The sequence below is a fragment of the Ipomoea nil genome, unplaced genomic scaffold, assembly GCF_001879475.1.
Source record: "Ipomoea nil cultivar Tokyo-kokei standard unplaced genomic scaffold, Asagao_1.1 scaffold1558, whole genome shotgun sequence".
Taxonomy (NCBI): Eukaryota; Viridiplantae; Streptophyta; class Magnoliopsida; order Solanales; family Convolvulaceae; genus Ipomoea; species Ipomoea nil.
In genome coordinates this window covers 177,653-186,244 of record NW_017617986.1, presented here as the reverse complement: position 1 = coordinate 186,244, position 8,592 = coordinate 177,653, and positions in this window count along the sequence as shown.

The following is an 8,592-nucleotide window of genomic DNA, read 5'->3' as shown; positions in this document are numbered from 1 at the left end:
ATAAACTTAACAACACATCATAATAAAATGTACTGACTGTCCTCTATTGAATAATTCAGGCCTATTTATACTAATTTCAGCACCCTAATCAGCTAAAAATAATCCTAATTTCCCTAACATCCTCAAATTGAATCAATTTCTTCAACCACATAAAACCTAGAAAATAAATAATATTTATTTTCTAAATCCTACGCACCAAAGAAAATAGGATCCAGCTGATTTCGTCCGTTTGTGGTAGCAGACTAGCAGTTCGAAGCAACCGCATAAATCGTTCGCCCATGGAGTCATTCATCGCAGCAGACCGCGAACGGAGTTCCCATTGCCGATGCCGTCGCCGCGTTCACAGAAGACGCTCGGAAGAAGTTTCGCTGGTATCTACGTACGTAAAAAGCTTATAAGGGAAAAAATATAAAGAAAGGACAAATATATTAAACGGGGCAAATTATGTTGTGCATCTGTGTGCACCATGCAGGGTGTACACGGATGCAAAAACGGCATCATTTTACTTTAAAAAAAAAAATCATTTTCGATTGCCGTTAGTTACATAAACATATGTTCATAATTTTATAATTTCACATTCTATATTTATAGTTATGAAATTATGGATGTGTAATTATGCAATTCTGGCTTTATAGTTATGAAGTTATGGATGTGTAATTATGCATGCAATTCTGAATGTATAGTTATGAAGTTATAATTTCACATTCTGAATGTATAATTATGAAGTTATGGATGTGTAATTATGCAATTTTGAATGTATAGTTATGAAGTTATGGATGTGTAGTTATGCATGCGATTCTTAATGTATAGTTATGCAGTTATGGATGTGTAGTTATGCAATTCTGAATGTATAGTTATGAAGTTATGGATGTGTAGTTATACAATTCTGGATTTATAGTTATGAAGTTATGGATGTGTAGTTATGCAATTCTGGATGTATAGTTATGAAGTTATGGATGTGTAGTTATGCAATTCTGGATTTATAGTTATGAAGTTATTGCTGTGTTGTTATGCAATTCTGGATGTATAGTTATGAAGTTATGGATGTGTAGTTATGCAATTATGATTTTTTTTTTTTTAAAGTCGGATGTCAAAACGACGTCGTTTTTGCAACCGTGTGCACCATGCATGTGTAGTTTGGGCTGCTGAAATCAAAAAACAAATAAAACATGTAAGTTGAGCCAAATGATACAAAAAAAGAAAAAAAGAATTAACCTACTTTAATTCCACCTAGCCCAACTCTTATTAATTAACAAATGTATTCCCAATGACCCAAAAATGACATTTAAGCTTAAATTATTCAAATAACTATTATGTTAATACAAAATATAAAATAAAGTTTAAAATAAATATAGTATTAAATAAATAAAACTAATTTATTATAATAAACTATCTAAATTAAATATATAAATCGTACTTATCAATATACTTGTGGGTAGCCTGGTTTGTTAGCAATTATATCATGGACCATGGTTCACAAAGCTTTGTAGACCATGATCCAAAAACGACGCAATTTCTTTAAGTAAAGAAATGGCAGCCGTTACAGCTTAACGGAGCGCGTATTTTTGGTGTGTTAATTACAAAATGAAACTACAGTGTATATAAACTGAAACTGCCACACATATTGTTTTTATATTATCAAATGAAACTGCAATTGAATTGAAACGAAACTATAGTAGTGTTGAAATGAAACTACAGTGTATACAAAATGAAACTGAATAATAAATTCACATATTTGAGTGTATATTATCCAACGAACCTGTAGTTATATCAAAACGATACTGTAGTTGTGTTGTAATAAAACTATAGTGTATATAAAATGAAACTGAATAACAGTTTCACATATCTGTGTGTATAATGTCGAATGAAACTGCATCTATATCAAAATGAAACTGAATAACATTTCAAATATTTGAGTGTATCTGTAGTTATATCGAAATGATAATGTAGTTGTGTTGTAATGAAACTATAGTATATATAAAATGAAACTGAATAACAATTTCACATATTTGAGTGTATAATGTCGAATGAAACTGTAGTTATATCGAAATGAAATTATAGTTGCGTTGAAATGAAACTGTTGTGTATACAAAATGAAACTGAATATGTTATACAAACAGAGTTATTTTTTGCGGACGGTGCGGAACAGGTGCCATTTCTTTTTATTAAAAGAAACGACACCGTTTTTATGCCTGGACCATAATGCATTGTGGGCTGCGGTCCACAGTATAATTTTCCCTGGTGTGTGGTAAACAATTGTTATACCGTGGACCATGGTCCACACATCGTTGTATAGACCATGATCGTCCAATGAAACCGTAGTAGAATTAAAATGATACTTTAGTGTTACTATAATGAAACTAGTGTGTGTGGAAAATGAAACTACAAAATAGGGCACATTATTGTCAAATGAAACTGTAGTATAATTAAAATGATACTTTAGTATGACTATAATGAAACTAGTGTGCATGGAAAATAAAACTAAAATACAGAGCCATGCATATAATAACATATATTGTCAAATGATCTGAAGTGAAAATAAAATATTACTTCAACATTACTATAGTTAAACTAGTATGTGTGGAAAATGAAACTAAAAAATAGAGCTCAAGCAATAATGTATGTCATCAAATGAAACTATAGTAAATTTAAAATGATACTTTAGTATTGCTATAATGAAACTAAAATACATAACAATAACGTCAAATGAAACTGAAGTGTAATTAAAATCATACATACTTGTAGTCCATGATGCTACATAGACCATGGACCACAGTAAAATTTATTGCGGTACACTGTTGAAAGTTCCTATGTGCAATGAGTATTGGTATATTGTGCATATGATAGTGTAGTGTCCTCTGTTATGAAGGTCCCTATGTGGTGCAAAGGTTGAGGTTGCCCTGCAAGAATAAAGTTTTTTGTGGGTCCCGAAAGAGAGAGAAATGACAAAAGAGAGCTGCAGTCCTGTGTATTTGGGGCACATCTAGCGCTTTTCCCATTTTTTTCCTTTTTACGTCAAATTTTACTTTTCCCTATTTTTTCCCCTCTTTTTTCTTCTCTTCTTTCCTTCACTTTTGTACATGGCCTACAAAGACCAATGCTAAAATCCAAACAAATGAGGATGTTCTTAAAAGAATGTAACAGCAAACACAGTTATGGTGCAAACAAAGTTCTATTAAATGCACCAAGTGAATTTGGGAAATGCACACTGATATTGTTATCCTCCAAAGATGCTCAACACTAAGAGTAGTGTTGCACAAGAAATAAAATCAGAATGCACGAGGCTAAATGATGCGTAGTATATTTGCAAACAAATAAAACTCAGAGTATGAGTTATTGATCCACAGGGAAGTGGTTGTATCAAATACTAGTTACTAATTTATTCATTAGAGCTAATCCTAACAATTGCTTAGATGATTGAAAACAATTAGAGAGAAGATGAGATTCTTGGGATTCAAGTATTTTTAATCACCTAGTGTCAAATCTTAAGGACAATATTAAAATCTGGGTTTAACAAGTGTGAGGATGCAAGGTGGTATAGAGCTACTCTCGTAGTCACTAACACTAGTGAATTTCCACTCTCATGGCTTAAACACCCAATAAAACAAGATCAAACATCATACATTCCTAACTACTACCATCTCTCGATGCGCAATAATCAATAATTAAACTCCCTAACAAATTGCCCTATCTCTAGGTGCAGCAGTTAGGTGCAATTGTGTGTGCCCTAAATTATGCCCAACTCTCGTTGTGACACAGAGATAGCGAACGAAACAAGTAACTGTGGCCACTAATTACAAGCATCAAACAATAAAATCACAATTGCAACACAAGCATTAAACCCAAATAATAACATATTAAAGAATCTAAGAGCTTAGACACATAGGTTTGTAAACACTTTTACTCAAGAATCTCTAAAGAATTTAGCCAAGCATGGCTAAATTATACATAGAAAATAATAATAAAAGTAAAAAGAGTACAAGAATGAACTAGACGATTCTCTCGAATCTCACTAGTCTTCTTCTTGCTTCCCAAGACAACTTATGCCTCTTGATTTCTCCCTGTTTGTCTCCAAAAATCTCTAAATGAATATTAGGGTTGAGGAAGGTAAGATTTTATAGTTGAAAGCCTAGAACAAATCCTGATTGAAATAGGAATTCTGTGCAAAATTAGACTGAAATTGTATATGGGCTGAAATTCGAATTCTTCTCTTATTATATAAACTGCCGCCTCTAATGATTTGGAAATTTCTAACTCTTTATTTGGAAAGTGAAAAACAGCCTTTTTATGATTTGGAGAATGATACACCCACTTTGAAATTGAAGATTTAGTGCAGCGCCTTTTGTTTTGCAAATTAGCGCCCCTGGGCACTGCAGCCTTCTCGACGCGTCGAGCCTTGTGCTGATTTCACAGATTGCCCACGGGAAATCTTGGACGCGTCGAAAGTGCTATGTACATGCCATTCGGTCCATTTGACTCCAAATTTGTCTTAGTACTTCCTTGCTCATAACTTTGACCTACAAGGGTTCAAAAACACTAACAAACACCGTAAAACATTCAAAACGAGTGTGAACCATAAGTAAATAATAAAATAAAGAATTATGCAATTAAATTACCACAATCATGAACTCAAGCTTAATAAATATAAATAAATTAATACTAAAAATGTGCACAATTAGGCTCAAATCAATTCCCCCACACTTAAGCATTTGTTTGTCCTCAAGCAAAACCAATGAATAAATCACAAATCAAAACATACAAATTACCCATGCTCTCTCTTGCACAACCTTTCAAACCACCAACCAACTTGCTACAAGACAACCAGTTTCAAGAATCAAATTAGCTTGGCACATAAGACTCATTCTCAAGCTAATAACCAAGCACCAAGAATTTAAAGTATGTGAGGATCAAATGTGCACAAACACTCAGTTGAGATTATGCAAAACACGGCTCATGAATGAAATCCCATAGGCTTGCCCTTCATACTCACCTAGATCAAATCTAAGAATGAATGCTAAGATCAAATAGGACTTTATTAAGCTTGTAATGGAGCTACGGGTGATGGCTAACAAAGAAGTGGTATGGAAAAATTAATCAAAAAGAGAGAATGTCTCAATTATCTAAACTTTTTGTAAGTGTAAAATTGTTGCACATTTAAACCTCTTAATATTGACATAGATTAGTTATCAAAATAGTTCTGGATTAGTTGCTGGATTAGTCATAACGTCTGGAGTAGTAGACTAGATAAGCGCAAGAAAGTAATCCAAGAGGTATGAAACTTCTTCAAATCTTTTATTTCAGTCAAGACCCTATCAAGGAGGAAATCTAAATCTATTGGCCGAAATCAAGGATGGAAAGAGTGCTTGATTTGTGGATCGAATGATCCTTTTTCTACCTATATAAAATGCTACTTTGGTTAGCATTTTCACACACTCTTTCACATGGTTTTACTCTAAAATTCTTGGTTCATCTATTCCAAATATATACTGTACTGTTGAGTGTGAAGAAAGGCCCGTAATCAGATTATAGACGCAGACATGGGATCTGACTCTATTTTCAGATTTTCACTCAATTTTTGAATTTTTAGCTGATAATCTTAATTTTACATGAGGTTTCCGGCTGGACATGGGACCTGACTCTGGTGGAGGGACGGCGGCGGCGTGGTTACCGGCGACCGGCGGTGCTCCGGAGACCGTTCGGTCGCCGGCAACACCTTTTTTTTCCAGAAATTCAGGAGTTTCGGGAATTTGCACAAACTGTTCGGATTAGTGACGGAAATCAGCCAGAAACTAATCAGAAGAGATCGTTCGCGGATGTAGTGAGGGGAAATAGAGGTAATCAATCATCGAATACGATTGCAAATCAACCGATTCAAGAGCAAACAACAGCAGCTCCAGATCAGGGGAACCAAAACCAAAACACAGAGTGTGAAACGGAGGCACAAACAGAGCAACTGATCGCAACCAAGCAAGGTAGGCCAGTTGTGAAATTTAACCGTGGAGAACGGAGGAAATTAGCAGAAAATGATGGAAAATTAACCTTGATTGGACGATTTGTACAAGATCGGTTGCCGATTGACCTAATCAGGTCAAAATTTCGTGGAGAATTGGAGATTTCCTCTGAGGTTCAAATCGGATTGCTGAATGCTAAAAATATCTTGATCAGATTTGTGGAGGAGAAGGAATGCGATCGGATTCTAGCTAGAGGTCAGGTGATGATCGACGGAAAATTGTTGAAATTTTCCAGATGGGCGTCGGAGTGGACTGCGAAGAGAGACCTGCCATATGCGGCAGTTTGGATTCAATTACCTCGCCTGCCTTACCATTTGTTTGCTCCACAGTTGCTGAGACGAATTTGTGCTCTGATTGGAAAGTTATTAGCGATTGATTCGGCGACAAGCAAAAGATCGAGGCCGAGCGTTGCGAGAGCGAGAATTGAGATTGAGCTGTTGAAGCCAAGGATTGATAAGATATGGATTGAGATTGAAGGAGGGGAGATTGATGGATTCTGGCAACAAATCAATTATGAATTTGTGCCGAAGTTCTGTTCTGATTGTCGGCGATTTGGCCATTGCTGAATGTAGGAGGAGAAAAGGCGGTGGAAGGCCGGCGGTGGTGGCGGATGCCGCGGCGGAGAGTGTTGAATAAATTAGTCAGCTTTTGTCCTAGTTTTATGGCATTTATTTACAGTTGTAGCACATGCAAAGGCTCTCCTTGATTGTAGGACTTATTTACGTTGATGTAATGCTTATATAAAAGCTATTCAATAATAATGCAGTATAATATTCTTCCAATATATCTTTCTCTGTTATACTGCTTGCTTCTAACAGTGGTATCAAAGCCAAGTTAAATCCTGCATAAGAAACACGAGTGCATGTGAGTTGAGTTTAAACACGAGAGAAAGTGAGTTTAAACACGAGAGAAAGTGAGGTTAAACCCGAGAGTTAGCAGTTGCCTGTGATGTCGGATAGCTTCGTTCAGCCTGCAATTCCACGCTTTGATGGTCATTATGATCATTGGAGTATGTTGATGGAAAACTTTTTGAGGTCGAAAGAGTTGTGGGAGGTGATCGAACCTGCAGTAGCAGAATCATCCGCTGCGATGTCTGAAACTCAGAAGGCGGCGTTGAAATTGAAAGATCTCAAAGCTAAGAACTATCTCTTCCAAGCAATTGACCGGACTGTTTTGACACTATCCTTAAAAAGGATACCTCTAAGGACATTTGGGATTCTTTGAAGAAGAAATGCCATGGAAACAAAAAGACGAAGAGGCTGCAGCTTCAGAACTTTCGATCGGAGTTCGAAACACTTCGAATGAAAGAAGGCGAGAGTTTCGCAGATTTCTATTCAAGGACTATGGCAATAGTCAACAAGTTGCGAATCCACGGTGACACGACTGAAGATAGTGTTGTTGTCGAGAAGATACTTCGCTCTATGACAACAAAATATAATTTTGTTGTCTGTGCAATAGAAGAGGCAAATGACATGGATAAGATGACACTAGATGAACTTGAAAGTTCCATTCTAGTTCATGAAAGAAAGTTGTGTTCGCAGGATAGTGAGGGTGAGCAAGCATTGAAAGCTTCAACTCAAAGCCAACCTTCATCATTTAATGGTGCTAATCGAGGAAGAGGCCGTGGGAGAGGAAGAGGAGGCCATGCCCGTGGCAATCAATATCAGAATAATATGTCTCATGGACGAAGGAGCGGGAGGGGCAAGTCAGCAGACAAGTCCAACATTGAATGTTATCGCTGTCACAAGTATGGCCATTATCAAAATGAATGCCGTACGAATTTGAATAAACAGAATGGAGAAGCAACAAATTTTTTCGAAAAGAAGGAAGAAGTTTCTGAAGAGATTTCTCTTCTGATGGCATGCCATGTAGATGAAGCAACCCATCAAAACTTATGGTACTTAGATTCTGGTTGTAGCAATCATATGTGTGGAGATGAGAAGGTGTTCTCTGAATTAAACACTTCTTATCGAGACACTGTTAAGCTCGACAATAATTCTATAGTACCTGTGATGGGAAAAGGAAAGGTTGCAATCCAAACCAAGGAGAACTCTACATTCACCATTTCAAACGTTCTCTTAGTTCCAGAATTGAAGACCAATTTGCTCAGTGTTGGTCAACTACAAGAAAAGGGGTATGGGATCACTATAAAAAATGGAGAATGTCGGATTCAAGAAGCAAACCTTGGCTTGATTGCCCAAGTCAAAATGACGGCAAATCGCATGTTTCCACTCTATCTTCACCATACAACCCATGAATGTTTTTCTGTACAATTAAGTGAGGTTGCATGGCTGTGGCACTTCCGCTATGGGCATTTAAACTTTGGAGGTTTGAAGACTCTGCAACAAAAGAATATGGTGACAGGTATTCCTCAATTCTCTGTTCCTTCTCAAGTTTGTGAAGAATGTGTTGTTGGCAAACAACACCGCAATGTTTTTCCTCAAAAGGCATCATGGAGAGCAAAGAAGCCATTAGAACTAGTGCATTCTGATATTTGCGGTCCGATTAATCCCACTTCTAATGGAGGTAATAGATATTTGATTACGTTCATTGATGATTTTAGTCGAAAGATATGAGTTTA